The sequence below is a fragment of the Ixodes scapularis genome, unplaced genomic scaffold (assembly GCF_016920785.2).
Source record: "Ixodes scapularis isolate PalLabHiFi unplaced genomic scaffold, ASM1692078v2 PGA_scaffold4__175_contigs__length_147842914, whole genome shotgun sequence".
Classification (NCBI taxonomy): domain Eukaryota; kingdom Metazoa; phylum Arthropoda; class Arachnida; order Ixodida; family Ixodidae; genus Ixodes; species Ixodes scapularis.
Window position 1 is genome coordinate 122,864,986 of NW_024609879.1, and position 21,604 is coordinate 122,886,589.

A 21,604-nucleotide genomic window follows, 5' to 3' on the forward strand; every position below is an offset into this window, starting at 1 on the left:
GGGTGTGATAAAAACAAAAACACCACTAGAAGTTTCTCGGCGGCATCGGACGTTTCTCTGAGAGACCTAATCAATCAATCAGTCAATCTTCATGTTTCCAAGAACAAAAGCGAAAATGCGAAGGCCAGTAAAAGAAGGCCAGAAAATTTGATAATGCTGAAACAACCTGCAAACATCATTAGATTAAAAAAAGAACCGCACATGCGCAACTGACGACGGCGAGAGTGTTGACGTAGCCTTTTCGACGCCGCTTCATTGGCCTAATCGGCCTAGCAACGTCGGTCTACACCCGTACCTATGCGGAAAGCAATTCGTCTGCTTCTTGCTCAGGGGTTATGGTGACGTCACAAGCACGTCGAGCTCTGATTGGCTCTGCTCGAAGGATAGTGGATAGACCTCAAATCAAGCTGCTTTAGAGATCTAACCACTATCCTTCGTTCGGAACCAATCAGAGCTCGGAGTTCTGACGTCACCACAACCCCTAGAAACGAAGCAGACGAACTTCCGCTTCGTAGAGAGTGAAATGGAGAAGAGCTCAACTCGTGGTTCACTTTCTGAGGCAGTGCAGCAGAGGTCAAAGGTGTTGGAGCCCGTACTTCAGCGCCAACTAAAGCTGAACTCGGGCTCTCGGTGTCTCTTCGGAGAAACTACAGAGAGTTGTCCTGAAAAACTATGATATTCCCCTGCGGGGCCTGTCAAGTGCCCCTTACCATATGGGCTTGACTAATCTTAGCAAGCTCAAACTTCGCCTACGCGAAGGGTGAACTATGTCTTAACTTATCCCTCATCTCGATGTACATAACAGTACATCTATTTGACGCAAAACAGTTGCTAAACCTTGGTCCCATTTACATGTCAATGAAAACTTTAGAAAAAGCAAGGCATGGGTCATTTATCTTCGCGTTTCTTGATTCGTTAATTTGTTTCTTCTGCGTTGATCGACTTATACTGCGATCTCGTCTGCTGTGAAGCAATATTGAAATGAGAAGCACACGCCATGCCTCGCTTATCCGCTGTCGGTTACTACGGGGTAACTGTGCAGATACACCCAGAGCACCATTGCAACAAACTCTGTCTCGTTCAACTATAGACACATTAAAGACCCGAGAAAAAAAGAAAAACAAATATAAATCTCACAGGATCGGACACTTCGGGAACCGCGCTGCATTTTCCGAGCGACAGATCGTCGAGGGAGTCACACTCGAACACCGCATTCCAGAACGCCATGGACGAAACTGCCGACTCATGCCGAACGAGGCTACAGATCTCACACCAGTCGAGTCCAACTGGAGGCCACGACAACAACAACATTAACAACGGCACAAAGACCTCATTGAAACACAAGCAGAAAAAAAAGGCAGATGAGTGGAGAAGGGGCCGAGCAAAAACAAAGACAAGGCAAGCGGCCGTTCTCTTCTTTACGGCATCGCCGAGTCGTATAGACCGTACGCCTGACATCCCGGAAAAGGTGCAGGTGCAGCGATCTCCCCGGGGAGTGCGATAAATTGGACGGCTTCTTTCGTTTCCCCGGTCCCATTGTGCTCTGCGCATGTGCACGGACAGGGGATTGACAAGTGCACAATGTGACGAACCCTATAAAGCCGTAGTCGCAGCTCTCAAACATCGTCCAAAAGACACGGTGTTTGATGCAGTCATGATGACAAGAATTGTCTGAGCAAACGCCTCAAGCATGTTTGGAGCATGTTTTTGCTTCGTGCATATATGTACGTGTCGTACATTTTTGCAGACAGTCGTTGTATGACCGACGTGACAGGACCACCATACAAGCCAAAAGATGATGTCTGCACTCTGGTTTATTCTTTTTTTTTATTTTTTATGATGCATTTAGCAGTTTCTAATCGCGTCTTTAAACGGCTGTGTTCATCGCAGGCTTGCTGGTTATTTGGTCCGGCGTTGATGTGCAGGTGTGTTTCAAGTTCGCCATCGAGAACGCCGAGGTTCAAGGACTATACAATTGGCTTTCTGCTATCCTCGGCTCAAGGCTCGTTAAGTCAAAACGGAGAAACACTGAGGGAAAGGAGGAGACGGGACAGCGCCGAGTTCTGATTGGAAGGATTAGTGGGTATACACGCAAAGGCCAGCTTGCATTTTCTCCGCTTACTCTTCGAACGCGTCCGAACGCCAAACGCCGGCATCCGGCGTTTTGCGTTCCTGAACGCATTCAGGGGGCAATGAGTAAAACAAAATCTGTACGCGAATGTACGTGTGCATAATATATATGTGTGTGTTTGTATGCATGTGTGTGTATGTATGTGTATGTGTATGTGCATATATATATATGTGTTTACATATGTGTATGTATGCCATGTATATATATTGTGTAGAAGCATCTTAGAATATTTTGGATAGTTTTCCCTCTCTTGTGTACAACTTCCCGATTTCTTTTATCGGCAAGTGTTACTCTTGTTTGATGTATTGCTGAGAGTTGTCTGTTGCTCATTGTTGATGAAAGTACCTTGTATTTTTATATAATTTCTTGTGTTCTTTTAAATGTCTTTCTCGCCACTGTATGTACAGTGCCCCTCAAACTTAACGCCGCCACTCGGTTTCGCAAATATTGATCCATTCAATTTTATTGCATGCTACCGAAACATGAATTGATCGCTGCAGCTGCTGGAATACCTTCCCCTGGTTAAGTTTTCATCGGGGACGCAAGTCCTCACCAACCATTTTGACTGCTATGTTCAGGAATAACTCATAAAGTGAAGAAACCGAACCATCTCGTGGCGGCGTTAAGTTTGAGGCGCACTGTACCTGAGGGGGTGCTGAGGATCAGTCAAGCTGCTAGGACAGCTTTTTTCCTCAGCCCCCACCATGCTTATACATGGTAAATAAAGCTATTATTATTATTATTATTAATAGCCATGCGGAGCGCAAGTTCGTCTGCTTCTTTTGCATGGGTTCTGGTGACGTCAGAACGCTGCGCTCTGATTGGCTCTCATTGAAAAATTGTGTGTAGACCTCAAATCAAGCTGCCTTAAGGTCTACACACTATCCCTCAATCAGAGCTCGGCGTTCTGACGTCACCACAACTCATGCAAACGAAGCAGACGAACTTGCGCTCCACATAGCTTTGCGTCTACCCTCTAATCGTTCCGGTTACAGCTCGGCAGTCTGGCATCCCCACACTTCCCCGTATCCTCCTCTCCCGCAGTTGCTCTCCTTGTAGCTCCTCGTCGTTTGACTACGCTCCGTTGGCTCACGTCGAGGCACGAACGCGGGTTACCATGGCAACAAAGCGTTGCATTGCTTGGTTCGCGTGGTAACACGTAGTCAAATCTCAACGTATACCGTTAGTAATGTATAGTCAAACGCTACTGCATGAATGGGCCCTCAATGCTTATTCACGCGCTACTACAGGTGTCCAAGATCACGCAGACGTGTCACTTTCAATCTCGTAAGAGGTTATGTACTTAAAAAATTGCATTCGGAAGCCTTTACTCACTCAAGTTCCTGAGCACGTATACCAGCGCGGTTCGCTAAAAACATTAACGGGTGGCATTTCTAAGAGTTTCAAGTATATTATCATCGCTTATAATCGATGATCCGATACTTTAAACTTCACCAAGCTCAACGTTTCTTAAGCCGTCCGTGACCGTAGGCCGCCTAATAGAAGCGCAATTATACTCACGTTGCGTCGAGGGGTGGTGATGTCGCCGACAACGGGGTTCGTCAGGTCCGAGGCACTCGAGGGCCGACTGGAGAGTTCCCGACTGTGTTTCTGCCCTGAAACAAAAACCACCAAATTAACCGCAGTTCTATAACTTTCCTTTGAAACCATGAGGGGCTTGGTGCTTCCCTCAAAATAAAATGCTACAGTCACCACCTGTAAGCCCTAAATTGTAATGGGGACTGTAAAGTTCTTGGTTGGTGCCCTGAACCGAGAGAGCCGGAGTCAACACCCGTTATTTGCCTAACTTCGCTGGGACCCTGAAGCAGTTTGCCTACACTCTGCAACAAGAGTGCAAGGGTCATCATCTGGAATTCTCGAACTTAGTCAAAAACCCTGCAGTCACTTTCAGAAAGAAACAAAAATTGGGTTGTGCGTATGTTTATACAGCCTAGAACTTGGACTGACTCGACGGGTGACGAGTCTCTGAGCTCTAGATGGTAAATTTAGCCTGGGGTCTTTAACGTGCATCACGCAGTAGTGATACAGGACCGCACGCCGATACGATGCTCCTCCAGATCGAAACGGGCACGGGTGGGCTTTGAACCCAGGGTCCTGGCTTCTGCAGCGCGAGATTGCCCTCCACGTTCATTTTCAGAATCTAGTTTCATGGTTGTGGCAGCGTGCCCAACAGACAGGGCGATTGGCCACTGACCCCCGTCGTTTTCTCCGATTTTGTTCTTCTTCAGAAATCCTAAATGGGAACACGGCTGTTCCTCGGAAGCTGCCGGGACTTCAGTAACTGTGTCGCTGTTGGCGTTATTTGATTTTTTTTTTGCCGGTTTTGCTGTTATTGTTGCATAGTTAAGACTGAGATTTGTGTAAATGTGCAAACTTCGTTTCCCACTTTGTTTTTATTACATTCGTGATGAAACGTAGCCTTTGCTAACTCATTAATTTTAATAACAGCAGAGCCACTCGTTTTTTGCTTTTTTAAAATTGGTTTTGCTCTTCTTATATGTAGCTTTTTATGGTAACGGTCACCTGTTTGTTGTCGTTTTCGTCAATTATGAACCCTGCTACACGCTCCTTTATTTTTTGCAAAACAATACACTTGAATACAGGCGTATCGAAAGCATACCTTGTTGGGGTCCGATCGAGACATAACTTTCCGACGCCAGTCCATGAGTTCATAAGAAATTCAAAGCGCTCTTCAATTTCCAGTAGTCGATCCTCAGGCGAGCAACTTCTCATAGTCGGAAAAGCGTGTTTTCTTTCCGCGCTCGAACGGAAGCATCTCGCCGCAGGTATCTTCCTAACGTTATGCATAGCGTCAATAAATAACCTACGCTTCAGAGTAACGACACTTGCTCGTATTGTGTCTTCATATCATGGTTGCCAGCTATCTGAAGCTTTATCTTAAATCCCAAGAAACGCTTTTCCGTCCTCCACAAATGTTTAAACAGTTCGGGACAAAGCAAAGCAATATTATATGAGCTTCCTAACACCTAATCTAATGCGGAGGAAGTCGCACTTTTAAATCATGACGATCGGCAGTCGCGTCTGCTCTGCATAAGCACCAAAATGGCGGCACCCAAATCAATGTCGGGGAGCGGAGTGCCGATACTCTAAGCGCATCTCATTTAGTGGTTCTAGTTCTGCGCGTTCAGAGCATCCGTGACGCCGCCATAACTTTAATTTTCAGGGGGTAGGCTGCCGTGCAGAGGACGGCTCGTGCCCTGCTTGAGCAGAGCTCCAGCGAGGGTGTCCCACGTGGAGAAAGACTAAATTTCTCTCGATGCGTTGCGGTAGCGGTGGCGTAACCAAACTGCCTGGTGAGATCAGTCTATTCTGTAACCGAAACCTTTTTCTTACAAAACCAAAGACTTCAACACTCAGAAAAAAAAAAATGGAGCGCCCACTTTCGCGCAAAGCCCATGGGAGAACCAGTCACTGCTGTCTGCATGACGTTTCATCATGCTTAGTGCAGCGCAGAGTGTTTTTCTAAGTTTGAAGCAGTTGTACGACAGGTGAGAACGCAAAGCACGACGAACGCTGTGACGCATTCGACCAGATGAAGTCTATAATGGCTCGCGCCCAAGAAGCCTCAGAGCCGTATATGTAAAGAGTTTGGCAATTCATTCGGAAGTATAGGAGACAAATCAGGAGGTCGCCTTTGGCCGAAAGCGGACTGGGCGTGTTCCAGGGCGTCTTTACAAACTCGAATCTGGCCAACCAGAAACCGGAAATATTACCGTGGCGGTGGTCGCGAGAACAAACTTAATAAGTGCATCGGAGTAACTCTCGGAGATTGAAAATATGGTGCACGTGATGTTTCTTTCAATGACGGTCATCCAAAATCGTGGTGGAAGAGTGCGACTAGCCGAACGATCGACATAATCCGTACGCCAGGCGCCAAGGGCCGGGAGTCTGCCGTTCGAGCGGTCAAACACTGTCCGAGCATAACAGAGTTGAGCGGCACATTCGTTTCTCGCATCTTTCTGCATGATCATGATCGAAACATCACGCACAATCACGGCTGCTCCGGCAGCCGTGATTCAAGAATCTTCGCTCATTGCTCTATATGGAGTATTCACTGGACGCCATGTTTGTGGGTGCTGTTTAGACCGCATGCTCCCAACGAGCTCACATCAATAGGCTGCTAAGACCGGCACTCTTGATGGTGCGGAATGCACGTTACAAAAGAACTGTGGAAGCTCGCCATCAGCACGTGCTCAGCATTCGCGCACACAGCTATGGCCGCCAGTGAATACTCCCTATACAGCGGCCGAGCGGTCGAGTTCGTGTGCTTTGTGGCACGGGCAGTTCACGCGACTCTCTCGCGCGACACGAAGAGTTCAAAGAAGAATCCCACGGAAATCTGCATATGCGCCTCGGAGATGGCGGCGCGGGGGGACTGCACATTTGCCTCTACCGGGACTCCGAGCCACGGGCATTTCCTTCTTGCGCCCCCACGACATCGTCATGCGGAAAGAGACAGTGAACGTTCCTTCAGCTGCGACCGTAGTTTAACGAAAATTGTAGCAGCATACTAAATGTATTAATTGTTCAACTTTTTTGCCTAGTAACACGTTCTGTTTTATCCACTTAACGGTTACAGCAGTGCGCCAAAACCCTAACGAGTGGTTTTACCCGTCTCTTTATTTTATTATTAATAATGAAGGCCTGAAATAAATTACCGTATTCATTAGCCAAGCTGCAGTCACAACATTTATGAGGTGTTTGGTATTCATATACCGCTTGCGTTAGATCACGGCGGCAAACAAAATGACGCACCGCCATCGAAATGATCGGGTAATGAAACATGCCGAATGCGTTGGGCAACTTGCTTTTGCGTAGGGCCGCGGCTCTCCCGAGCTAAAAATAAATATCAATATCAATCAATATCGTGCCGCTATTAATTCCAAGAGAGATTTGGCGACCATGAGAAGCCTGCTCATTTGGTCCTTTACAGACATAGGATCAATCGCCCTTATGAAAAGAATAAGACAAATGATAGTTCACCCTGCGACGTATGATAAAACAACGTTCAAAAGAGAAAATGAACATTTAATATTTCATGGTACATTGATCCGGTTTCTTTTTGTGGACAAAGGCATGTTTCCAATAATCGATGAACGTTGCGCATACTCTGGTGGTTCTCCGAAATAGGCAGCAATTGAATGGTGTCAAGCTCTCGATATTTTGAGATCCTGAGCTCGTTTTGGATAGGGAATTACCTTCACAAAGGAAGGCCTATAACGAGGATACAGAATAGTGTCATATAAAAACATTCGAGTTGCGAACCTTCAGGTGATGATAATGTCGCACCTGCAAACAAAAGCTGCGTTTCTCGAGCTGACAGTGACAATAGCCCTGTCAACATAGCTGACATAGACCGATGAATTTATTCCGGGCTGTCAAGACACACACACACACAAATATATATATATATATATATATATATATATATATATATATATATATATATATATATATATATATATATATATATATATATATATATATCAAGTTGTGAGGAGCCGAGGCGTTCGCATATAAGTAAAAAGCCACCGAGGTTCAAACAAACTTCGATAGTCTAATCGGACGTTTCGAACCTGATGAAGAGCGGACCCCGCTCGAAACACCGTAATAAACTTCGAATTAGTAACTCCTACAGTACGCATCTTTCACTTATATATATATATATATATATATATGTGTGTGTGTGTGTGTGTGTGTGTCTATATATACATATATGTGTGTGTGTGTGTGTGTGTGCGTGCGTGCGTGCGTGCGTGCGTGCGTGCGTGCGTGCGCGGCCCAGAATAAATTCATTGGGCTATGTCGGCTATGTCGACAGGGCCATTGTCACTGTCCGCTCGAGAAACGCCTCTATACTCACAAACAGAGGTCGGCATTTTAGGTCGCCCTCACTCACCCTCACCCTCACAGCCACACTCACCTAAGCCCCTCACTCACCCTCACCCTCACAGCTACACTCACCTTCAGCCCCTCACTCACCCTCACAGTCACACTCACTTTCAGCCCTTCACTCACCCTCACTGAACCTCACGGCCCTCACGCACTCACCGCCCTCACGGCCCTCACGCCCCTCACCGCCCTCACGCCCCTCACTCACTCATGGCCCTCACGCCACTCACCGCCCTCACGCCACTCACCGCCCCTCACTGCCCTCACGGCCCTCACCGCCCTCACACACTCATAGCCCTCACGCCACTCACCGCCCTCACCGCCCTCACGGCCCTCACCGCCCTCACGGCCCTCACCGCCCTCACGCCACTCACCGCCCTCACGCTACTCACCGCCCTCACTCCCCTCACCGTCCTTGCGGCCCTCATACCCCTCAGGCACTCATTGCCCTCACGCCGCTCAGACCAGCTTCAGAAGGGGCAATCTCGCCCAGAAACTTTACGTCGCAACACCAGCAACACGGGCCGCCCGCGATCACACGCATCATAAAATTTTATTTTTCTTGCACTATTTAGACACAATTACGCGTTATAAACGTGTTTTTATGCATTTAAATCTCGTTAAGAATACTAATGCATTTTTCTAAAACAGTTTATTTCCAAAAAACAATCAATTTCAAACTAGAACCAAGTCTTTCGGTGTCATCATCACTGACACGAGGTATCACGTGAAAATTTTGCATCCCTGATTGGATGCAGCGGCTTCAAACGTATTCGAATTGCTCCGAGTGTCTTGCTTATTTCAAGCCGGACCCGATCTCAGCAATTCGTGTCGATCTAGGGGAAGCTAGAGAAAGATGCTCGATCTGAAGGGGGCCTCACGCACTCACTGCCCTCACGCACTCATGGCCCCCACACACACCTCATGCACTCACCGCCCTAACGGCCCTCACGCCTCTCATGCCACTCACTGCCGTCAAGCACTCATGGCCCTCACACCCCTCGCGCACTCACCGCCCTCACACCACCCACGCACTCATGGCCCTCACGCCACTCACCGCCCTCACGCCCCTCACGCACTCATGGCCCTCATACACCTTACCGCCCTCATGGCCCTCATGGCCCTCACGGCCCTCACCGCGTCACGGCCCTCACGGCCCTCACCGCCCTCATGGCCCTCACCGCCCTCACAGCCCTCACGGCCCTCACCGCCCTCGCAGCCCTCACAGCCCTCACGGCCCTCACTCACCCTCACACTCATGAATTTTCCTGGTTCAGAAACTCACTCACCCTCACCTCACCTGTGAAGATGAGGGTGAGTGAGGGTGAGTGAGGGCCCTCATGAGTGAGGTTTGCCAAGGTATGCTCACAAAGCCTGGCAGTTCGATGACGGGGCAATAGAGTGCCGGGTCGCAGATTTGGAGAGCTAAGACCTGGTAGCACAGAGCATTTCTCGGGGAGCCTGCACTCAGCGCACAGCTTTTGCAACGGCGAGGACCCGAAACATGGTTTTCAAACCGGACGAGAAAAGAAGCTGTAGCGAGAGGAACACGAGAAGCACGAGCGGACATTCCATCGTTCGGGAGAAGTGTGTTTCGGCGTCTCGCCGCAGCGAGTCGCCCGTTACATGCCTCTTGTCTGACGCTCAACCTTTTCACTTTCGGCAGCCGCGTCTCGTGTTGATCTACCAGGGGCTGTCAGTATAGAGGAGGCTATGGTCAAGCCTAGGCCTCTCGCTTCGTAATAGACCCTTTTCGAAACTATGCGCCAACGCCTGTCCGCCATTGCTTGCTCACACACTCTGAGCATGTATTGGACACGAGCGATGCGTCAGCGTTCGGGGAAGACTCGGATCTAATCACGCGCTTCATGTCCAATGAATGACTGGATGTTGATGGCTATACCCTTCGTAACAGGTGGTAGCTTGCGCCACCTAACCCAAGCATAAAAAGACAATGGCAATGACCACCTCTAACGTTGCTCTGTTGACTTTTGAAAAAAGGTCCATTCGTTTCCGGGACTTCTAATCGGCCGATTCAGATATAATATTGTCACGAATGACAATTGATGAGGCGAAGATAACTGAAGAAACTAAACGTTTAATGGGGCGAACTTGTGCCCAAAACAAAAACGGAACAGAAGAAAACAGTAGAGCGTCGCGGGCGTCGATGTCGGCGAAACAGCAGGATCGAGCGCAGGGGCGAGACTGACTCCGCTCGCCTTGCGGAGTCCCTTATGTACCCTCGTAGGTTTCTGGACCATTCGGTGTAGAACTTTCGGTGCTTAGAACACTGGGAGGTTGATCATACGAGAATGTTCTCGTTCTTACGAGAAGACCAAGTTGAAGGAATAAATAAAAGGACAGTCCGCTGACTGGAATCGAACCTACACATTCCGCGCGACAGTGAACGCGGTAACCACTCGGCCACGGACGTGCTTGCTCGCCGACGCCCGTGGCAATATAACCTGCCAGGAAGAGTTAACAAAATGCGCGGGATTCGCCACGCCCCGCAATTCTTAAGTTGTTTGCGACTAAAATATAGGATCCTGACCAAACTGAAGACGTTGAACTTGTCGGATGACTCGCTCATGTGGTAGATAGACGAAAGACACACGCGCAGACGACACGGCTTTCATCTTTCTCGTCCTCCTGCACAATTCTTCTTCTTTGTTTAGAGCACAGCTATTAGGCCCCCGTTTCCGGGTTGACCGGCGTCGTCGTCACCGTCGCAGTCGGCGTAAGCGCGCGTTGCATTCCAGGACGTTTCCCATAATGATGTCATACGTGACGTCACGAGGGTCACGACTGACGTCATGAGGGTCATGAGGATCACGAGTGATGTCACGAGGGTAACGTCACGTGTGACGTCACCCTCGTGACGTCACACGGGCATACCCTCCACTCCGTACCTTCCCCCCCTCCTCAAGAGCTGCGCTCTAACTCGTCATTACGGAGAATCGTAAACGTCTTCCATTTTTTTCTTATGATGACTCTACCTTGTTTCGCTTTCAGTTCGACCTCAGCCGTCGCTACAATCTGATGGAGCCAAACAAACAGCGGTAAAACTGCACCGTCACGGCGCTCATTCTCTCTCCGTGCGTTCGCTGCAAAGAGGTAGAGGGCCTTGGAGCGATAAACCGGCTGCCGAGTCTGAAAGTGACCCCCAATTGGCCGCCGCCATGTCGCACATTTTTGACCACTAGACACGCGACCTTATAGTTTTACGTTTAGATTTTAACGAAGTACTGAGCGCAAATAATTGCATATTGATCTTTAAAAACAGTACCGACGAGGTAAGCTATGTTTCGTTTGTTTTAAGTCCAAAAGGTGCTTTTACGACAAAATCTCGGGCAGCTTCGCAATGCCTCCGCTAGATGCCGTCAGCCGCGGTGCTGTATCTCTGGTTTTTATCGCAGTTAGACACTGATCTGTGGGGCTAACAATACTTTAAAAAAATAACTTATCATGTTTTACACAGCGATCGCAATACAAATCTCGGCTCAGTTTTGCGTGAAATCCTCAGGATTTGGTACGGTCACGTGTCTAGTGGTCAAAATTATACAATATGGCGGCAGTCAAGGGGGGGTCACTTTTCCCTGGTAAACGGGATACCCGCTTATCACTCTAAGCCCCTCAACCTCGTTGGTTTGCTGTCACCAACGAAACCAGTCCCGCACAAAGATAGCGCCGCAAATCTGCCAGCTTTTTTTTTTTCGGTGCGTGATTAGTTTATTTGCGGTGGCGCTTCAAATCTGTACAAAGACAACGAGCGCCATGACGATGCATTTTTGACGCTATGCGGAGCGCAAGTTCGTCTGCTTATTTTGCAGGGGTTGTGGTGACGTCAGACACGCCGAACTCTGACTGGCTCCGACTGAAAGATAGTGGGTAGACGTCGAGGCAGCTATACATTGAAGTCTACCCACTATCCTTCAATCAGAGCCAATCAAAGCTCGGCGTTCTGACGCCACCACAACCCCTCTAAAAGAAGCAGACGAACTTGCACTCCGGATTTGATTGGCTCTTTCGAAGCGTAGCATCGGCTGCATTCGGACTATATATGGTGCCTGGTCAGACGTAAAGTGAAACAGAGTTATGCAGCCGTCGTACTTCGGTCATAAACATTTCAAACGATATTCTCGTATGTGTGACAGTGTTACAAAAGACACGTTGGCGAGAGGTGCTCCGAGGTTCGAGGCATCCAAACAAACAGCGATGGAACTAGTTCTCGCGGTACGATAATAATAAAAATAAGAGATGTCGACCTTCACGAAAACGGCTTTCGCCCGAGTCGGTACGTCGATGATCGCGTCCTCCAATTAGTCGATTTGTGGTGTAAAAAAGAGACAGTCCGAGACCGTATATCGACTCCAGGTTGGAATCAATGCCGGGTTCGAACGCGCAAGTCGTCTGCGCGGAGTGTGCCACCGATTGGGGGCGCAAAACAAAAATCGAAGACTCGCGGTGTCTACTCCACTAATAGAAACGGTTGAGTCCGAAATTGAGCACTTATCTATATGCGCATTCTGCGATATAAACAAAAATAAATGATCGAGATGGTCTAACGTGCGACCTTGGTTGGACATTTATAAAAGGACTAGCCAAATGTGGAGCACTGCTCTATTGAAGAAAAGAAAAAAAAAAAACTTTCTACGCCCAAATTATTCGCTATGGTCTTGTGTTTCATACATAGTACAATCTTGTGATACGCAGATGTACTTTTCTTTTTTAGCCACGTGGTTTTTCTTACGTGTTAAACCCATTCGTGTAAAGTTCTCGTGAACCCAGGCACTAAAACTGCTTTCGCTTTATCAATCTTTTTTTTTTTATTATTATTTTTTGTCAGATCTTACGTGCACAGAAAATAGGTTGTACGAATGTTTATACAACGAAAAATTTGCCTGTCTCGAAATACGGCTACTTTTATTCCCATTGTAGTGGCGCAGTATTGGCTCTAAAACACTCGGGTATTGACACCAAAGACGAAAACTTACATTCAAATTTTAAATTTAGGAAATAGCATGTTCTCCAAGATAGACTTATCAGGAGCTTGCAACGTAGAATATAAACTGTCCACATGTTCTTTTCCTCATATAAAGCGTTATGGCTTTGGAAAAATAACGACTCCGTTAAATCGATACATTCAATCTACATAAAGTCTTTACTTCGATAATGTCCTTTTGAGATCCCATCTCCGCGGGTGGAATTACCAATATAGATGTGGTATTTATCTCTACGTGATCCATTTATTTTCGCAGACAACGTGCTTTTGTATTTATAAATTGCACTTCAAACATGATTTACTATACAAACTTCGCTTTAGAACATTTCTTGGGACGTTAAGGTAAACTCCAAGGCTGTATGCATTGAAGGAAATCTGATAATTATTTGCGCAAATACTAAGCTTGTTTTTCTTTTTCTTTTTTTACACAGGAAGTGGTGTGCGTGTCTCGCGGGCTTCTCTGTAATACACCAACACACTGTTTGCAAACAAATCCGCGTTTGCCCAATCCTGCACTGCGCGTGCGCAGAAACCAGATTCGCGTGGGGCGAAGGAACTGCGCATGCGCAGTGCCGAAGGCAGCGCCACCGCAGTGGTGTGACGTCAGAGAGTTTAGTTGGTCTGTAGACGCAAAGAAATTAAAAAAAAAAGTGTTCCCAAACGCGTCTTTGGCGCATTGGGTTGTCCTTGATGCTTAGTTGGGCAATTTAGCAATACGTCTATTGGCTGATGCCCCAACCTCACTGGCTGAGGGGGGGGGGGGGGGGGGGGGGGGGGGTAATAGCACTTTTTTTTTTCCAATTTATGCATTTTGTGTAATTCATTTCTTTTTATTTTATTTTTATTTATAAATCTTTAACGGACCGTTTATATAAATTATCGTGGACTTTGGAACTTTAAAATTCGGGAGCAGAAAGAAGTTCAATATATGATACTATGGTCTACTAAAAAAATAAATAATAAACTAACAGCTGAGGATAAGCGTAATATTGCGACACTAAAGAACAGCTAAATGACGGCTTTTAAATTTGAAATCATCCATATGACAGTACAAGACATAGTAAGAAAGTTAAAAACCGTCAAGAAAAAGAAAAAACGGCATGAAACGGTGGTGTTGCACCTCGAGCTGTAGATTACTACAGGCACTGCTATAGGACATGCATCGCCAATACAATTTCATCAACGGCTTCTAAAGTGCTCTTTCCCTTCCCTTAACTAGGTAAGCTTTCTTTTAAATTGTTTTTACCACGCCACCATCGGCGCTTGGAAAGAAGATCGAACAGTCACGTCTGTAGCGGTACGCTTCAGCTGTGGAGACAACAAACCGCATTTTCTTGTTTGTTTTTGATACGAGAAATCGAAGATGACGATCCGAAGGCCAATCCTTGTGCGACCAAAGCACTGGTCAGAGCAAAGCCCTCGTGCCAAGACCGTGCTAAGCAAGGCTCATTTTCCCTGTCGTGCCGTGTTATGCCCGTGTCCCACTAGAGCGACATACAGAAACAAAAGACAACGACAAGCCTCAAACCAGTCTTTCGTGATTTGAAAGGCTTTGTGGAATAAAGGAGGCTATGATCAAACACCAGTATCATGCACGCGAGGGTATCTTTGGCAAGCTTGCAATCGCTCGTGTTTACGTACTTCACGAGCACCGAACGACTAAACGCCTGCCAAAGGTACCATCGCGAGCATGCTGCATGGGTTTGAGGCTTGTCGCTGTCTTTTATCTCCGTCTATCGCTCTAGTGGGACACGGGTATTAATAAACACTGAGTTGACAGGACAACAAGCTCGATAAAGCGCCTCTTATAGTTCGATCTCCTTCCCAATATCGAGAAACAAAATTGAGAGGGCGCTTGCAAACGGCGTTTCCAACTTCAGGGGAGACGTGAGTCTGCCGCAGCCGTACACAACACACACCCTAGAAAAGTGTATGTGAGTCCACGTCCTCACAAAGACTGCCATCGATGCGGTAAGGAGCCAAGTGAATGACGAGGCCTGCAAAGTGCCTTGTCCTTCAAGCAAATAGGAGCTTTCCCCAGCGCAAGCAACACCCTAGAGTCACTCAAGATGATCGAATAGCATGCAGTGGAAACACCCGTGGTACTCTCTTTGACTGTCCGACGTAGGAAGAAGACTTCCTACTCACAAACGTCTTCAGCACGGGACATGTGCCACATCGGTGATCCGTTAGCCAGCCCTGCTTCAGACCGTCTCTCACTTACGGAGGTGTCCAACGCTTTTCCACGCAGATGTATAGCCTTCATCTCTAAACAAAATCGAATATTGATCGCTACTTTTGTTTCTCTCAGTCCTCCGCTTTGGGCTTCACACTATACAAGAATATCCACTCCCGACGGCAGGACCCCATCGCGTCGCGTGCCACGAATGGCGTGACGAGCTGATGAACGCATTTCTCCTTTCCGCTTCAGGTTCCAACGCCGCGCCAGGTACGCGTCATGAAACAATCTCAACTCAAAAAGTGAATTACTTCGATTCGCGAGTAAGAGTAGAAGGTGTTTTGAAATGAGCCCGGTACGACCAGCAACGCCTCTGGCCGCGGTGTTGCTAGGTGACAAACGACTCTATATATCGTATGCTCAAAAATGTGCATCCCGCCCAGTTGATTATACTGTGTTGCAAACAAGGGGTGACACGTGCGGCGTCGCAACGTTGCTTGGTGGCATAAATAATAACGGCAACAGAATGAAGTGCTTCCATTACTTAAAAAAAGGCTGAAGATTTTTATGAAAAATAACAACACAAATTGATTTGATACGAAGCCTCTCTGAAGCCTTAGGATGACAATCGAGTACCAATTCGCAAGTTATATACGGCCTGCAAGTTAGTCTGCTCCTGGCGCCTCGTGTGTTTGTTTACCTTCCAGTTGCGCCCACGTGCCTTTGACCCCCCGGTCTCAGCCAGTGACGGCGGTCGCTTGGCGGCCTCGTCATCGTATTCTCGTTGTGTACTACTGATAGGCGTGACCCTCCTAACGTTCCGACGCGCGACACGCGCCTTTCCAGAGCACTGGCTCTCCGTATAGTCACTTGACAATGCGAGGAACAAAGGGCGTGGCGGTGCCCGAGCCCCTCATTATCGCCCAGCAGCCAATAAGATTGCAGCATCGGCCAATCAAAAAAGCCGAACAACCAATCGCAAAACAATGAGCATAAACCTAAAAAAAAAAAAAAAAACACGCCTTGCGTTTATTTTTTTTAACCTGTCAGTGAGCACAGCTTATTCGGGCTCTGGAGAAGCTGACTCGATCTCGGCGAAGTATCAACTCACACTCGGAGGCTTCTAGCTATAGGACGTTCGTTTTCAAGTTCTTCCCGCCAGTTTCAACTGCACTCATGGCTTGTTTGAACGACAACGTTTTTTTGTTGAAGTATGACGTATTTTAAGCACTTGTTCCGAAGAGATGAAAACCATTCATGATGAACATGTCGCTAAGCGCGAAAAGAATTCATTGCTGCATTTCTTGCCGTAGGGTTTATTTCATACCACGGGCATATCGGTTGCTTAAAAAGGCGCGAAATAAGGCACCAAAAATATTTTACTTTAATGTTTAGATGGCGGGAGGATGGTCCCTTTGGTCACGCTGGTTCAATATAGCCGCTGCAGTACGACTGCTAGCTTGCAATCTTTAACGTGCGTCAAGCAGTATAGTGTTAGACAAACGCACGCCGGGATGGTGTTCATCTGGATCGAAACAAACAAAGCAGGGATTGAGCCCGGAATACCTGGGTTCTGCACTAGATTCAGTAGGTCGGTACCATCTTCACCACTTGTACAGGTGGCGCGAGTGCTATAGGTAAGCATCGAAGCGACATAACCACTCGTTCCTCGGGCTATCGAATTTGCTCGTAGCATAGCAGTAGCATAACAGAGAGGAACGAAATAACAAAATAAGCAATTAATCGATGGTTGGGCTGACGCAGGAGCAACAAAAAGCACGGTAAAAATGACAGAACAGTTGCATCCTGCCCAAAAGGCGCGATCACCGTGGGTGCACGGTGAACTGAGAATGACGTCATCAATGAAGTGAACAAGAATAGATCCAAAAATTGAACAAACTTATACGATTGTGATAATGCCTAACTCAATTCATTTGTACTAGAAGGTGGCATGTTAGCTAAAGAAGATCAGGTCGAAAAGCGTAGTTGTTGCTTTTGGGGTAGCACGGAATTGTAGAATGCAATTCATTGTTCGGGGCACAACAGTCTAAGGACTTGACGGACACAGGAACTTAGAACGTAGAACAAGGCAGCAAACAATGAAATAAACAGTATGTGAAGAAGACAGTGAAAGAGAAAAATGTATTATCGCAAGAAAGCCGGTCCAATACGACAGTACAACTGGCAGGGGAGAATATAATAAAGCAGGATAGGGTAACACCGATTAGACTCGGACAGGGACGCGTGATGCTGGTTCCCACTCAGTTGGTAGTGACCAACCGGACGTGACGGGGATAAGAGAGAAGAATGCAGTGACGTCGCCAACTGATGACAGGAGCATAGAGACCTCGCTCTACACAAAACATGTATCCTGAGCACTACCCCAACCTCCGCCCGTTTCTATCCGAATGAGTCTCGTTCCGGTGGTGGTCGTGATGCACGTTAAAGACGCCACTTTGCAACCGTACTGCACCGGCTAAATTCTCATCTACGGCATGCACTAGTGTCGCCATATACCTCACACTGTACAGGACGCGTTTGATCTACGTATAATCAACCTTGCTGTACATCTGGTGAGAACCAACTTGACTCATTTCATGATGGAATGACTTCCATCCGACTATATTTAATTGACAAGTGATTTTCCATTAATCAAAGATGCCGTAGGAGGATCTCGCAAGACACTCGACCTCACTGATAAGAAATATATCCGATCTAAGTTTGGTGACTATAGTCATTGACAAGCTGAGAACGGCAGGGAGGAGCTTCACTTGTCCCGCCTTCAGCGCGAGCTTTATGCCTTCGGCAACGCTTCGGCGTTCCGTGCATCTCGAGCGCGGGCGCGCATCCAAAGCTCGGGAGAAGGTATGCGCCACGTGCTGGAGGCCGGCCGCTCGAAAGACACTTCCTGCTGTTTTCATTCTGTCAGCGACTGTAGGGCGTATCTTAAAAAAAATATATAAAAAAATAATGAAATCAGGCCTGACCTAGTAGGAACGAGATGGAGTTGACCACGTTGAGGGACATGGGATCCTCAGGTCCCTCCAGGTCTTCGTCCGTAGCCTCCGCGGACTGGTCCTCACTCACCAGGCCCGGCGGTCGCGGCTCCGGTCGCAACGCCACGGGCCTCGTGGTCTCACGACGCGACAGATCCACTGTTTTGTCGGGTGGCTCAGGTGAGCCCTCCCCAACCTGGAGCACTATTTCTTAACGCCGATCTGAATATCTTAGGCCTCACTGTCTTGGACCTTGGTCCCTGTATGATTCAAGCTGTCGATATCGTCATTGCACGGGTCGGGAAGGTGTGCATCGTTGGTCCACCATGTTCCAGTTTGGGTTGTCTGTATGAGAGTCCTGCCTCGTCAGTCGTATTGGTATGGAGATATTTCTCAACGCCGATCCAAAGTTCTTAAACCTCCATGCTTTGCGCCTTGGTCCCAGTCTGGTTTAGACTGCCGATGGCGAAACTGTACTCGTCGTGAGGATGTGAATCTTTCGTCTGCCATATTCCAGTTTTCGTGGTTTGTTAAAAAGTCCTGTTTCGTCAGTCGTATTGGTATAGAGGAACATTTCTCAAAGCCGATCTCAGGTTCCTATACCACGATATCTCGGATCTTGGTCCCAGTCTGGCTCAGACAGTCGATAGCGGAATTGCCCTTGTCGTGAGGGTATGAATCTTTCGTCGACCGAATTTCAGTTGGCGTGGTTTGTTGAACAGTTCTGCTTCGTTGGTCTGTTTGGTGAACGTTACCTGGAGGCTCACGTTCAGTTCATCGGGTCCACTGCTGTCCCAACTTCAGAAAACTCACATGTTTTACGTATCTTAAGTTAGACCTATCGCAAGTCCCACGCTTGTATCCCTGACATCCAATCATAGACCTGATGTGGTGATTTTCACATGTGCCTACGCTGTGCGTCATCCGAGCCTCTGTTTCAGGACGCCCGCCATCTCACGATGAATGTTTTGTAGTTCAGAGTTTTGTGTTTTTAGAGCATTTGTATTGTCATTTCACCGACGTTCACGTCGCTGAATCGGATTAATTTTAAAATTAATTTATCTCTAATTGACACTAATACTTTGTTTTTCATAATACACTACGAAGAACTATGACGATTGTTCATAAAAATCCTGAATTTCAGTATTTAGCAGTCCCCTCTTCGTATGCGAAACGTTCCACGAGACTGAACTAAATTCGACGCCGAAATCTCCTACATATATTTACAACTAAATGGCTTTAAATCTTCCTGAATCCCGTTGTCCTTAACTTACGTGAAGTACTCAGCAAAGCCGTTCAAATTTCCCACTGGGCTTGGCCGCATTCATGTATCACCAACTGCGTTTGCCTCTTAATCAAGTGATTCATATTAAAACCAACACTACATATTTCACTGTGTGACACATAACTCGCTCACGAACCATTTTTAAATGCATGAAGTTCTATTTTAAAAGCTTTCACAATCTGTCAGGACTCAAGTCATTAACATTTGTATTCATGGGTATTTTCGCAAACTTCATTGCGGTCATCGTGCCAAGGAAAGTGAAGTAGCCATCAAGATGACTCTAGTGATAAGAAAATGCCTCGTTCTTCATTATACCTAGCTTACGTCGAACATTTCTCGAGATATCATCAGCGTCGCTTGTGACCTAAAAGACAGAATCCTCGGCTTCATGATCATCGTATCAACCCGAACATCATTTGCTGAGGAGACTCATTCGGGCACGTGTACTGTCTGGTCGGATAACCCCAATAGCCGAAACTGGTTTTAATGTTTGCATCGAGCGCTGCAGATTAAGATCCTTTGTTCTACGCGAAGCGAAAAAAAGAAAAAAAAGAAAGGAAAGAAAATCGAAAGGTTTCAAAGGATGAGCTCACCTATGAGACGCGAGGGGTATTTTGGTTTCTTTTCTAGGTTACTTGAGGTCTTGGTGTTGCTATCTCTTGAAGGCTCGGAATGCTTTCCGTCCATAACGAAGACGCCTGAAAGCTGTCTTTATGAAAAATGGAACGCAAGGCCAACTTCCTTCACCACAAGAGCACGAGGCGCGAGACTCTTCGGCTATTAACTCGTGTGATTTCACGTGCTACAACTTTCCAAGGAGCCTAGTTACCTCCAAAGCTCTTGCGATTTCGCTAGGTAAGACTCGTAAATTGATCTTTTTGGGCGGCAAGCTTTCATAGTAGCAGAGCGCAGTCTGTCATATTCGCTGTCCTGTTCGATACAATGCGCTCATAATATATTGTGTATGTGTGTGTGTTTGGGGGGGGGGGGGGTTGTAATGCCCGGTAAAAGGTATAGGCGCTTATTAACGCTAAAACACTCACTACTGAAACGCGCGTCAGATGAAGCGGCTGGTCGTTTGTGGCGGTGGCGGTTCCGAATGAATCTTGAAAGAGGGATTAATGTTTTACGGTGTTGTGGGGCGTGCCTAGCGAGCTCGCCTGGCTTACAAATGGCTTGCGAGAAGGGTTGTACAATTGCCGAATCCACATGCGTCCAAACATGTTAATATTTCAAAACCTGACACATTTCTTTCAAAATGAAAACATTTAATTTACTTCGATTAACCCTTCGCCCTTACTTTTTTTTTACGAATGAAAGTTTGTTTGTTAAATCGCTGCTGTAAATTCAGCACGCTATTAGATTGCAATGTTAAAGGAACAAAGGTTTTTCCTTCTCTTTCTGTTTTCTTTTTTGTCTAGGCTAGAAACTTAACTGTACAAATGTTCAACCGTAAGTTCCGCGTTAAAATGAAAAAGGTTACTGTCTACTCAAAACAAATCCTTTAGCAGATCCGGAACTAAACGTGGACAGAAACTCGAAACCTATTCCACATAAAATGCGCGATCACACCTTATTTCATGTATAGAAATACGATCGTTTAGAAACACTGCCTTGCACAGAATCGAATCTTCACATTTTTCACCAAACGCGGAACACAACACCACTCCTTGGAGACGTCGCGCCGATTTCAGGGATCAGCTGCAGCGAGGAACGCTATTTCACGTAATCACTTGAACACCACCTCGAGTCACTTCCTCCGCACCCAAAATCAACTAGCCGCAAAAATGCAGTCACCTCCAAGAACTAATTAGCCCGAAAGAATATTTCGAACTGTCCCATTACATAACTAGGACAGTAGTTCGTAGATTTCGCTTTAAACGAAGGTGTCACCATGCACCGGTTCACTTCACGAGTCCCGCTGCGCGAAGAGACGTTACCAGACGCTGCGCAGACAAGCGGTCACAACGCTTCTCGGGACTCAACAGGCGGCTTTTTGTTGGGGCCCTGGAGCGCCTAGACTGAAGAGTGTCTCCAACTGCTCGATAGGCGTCACGTGGTTTAGAATTGCTTTTGC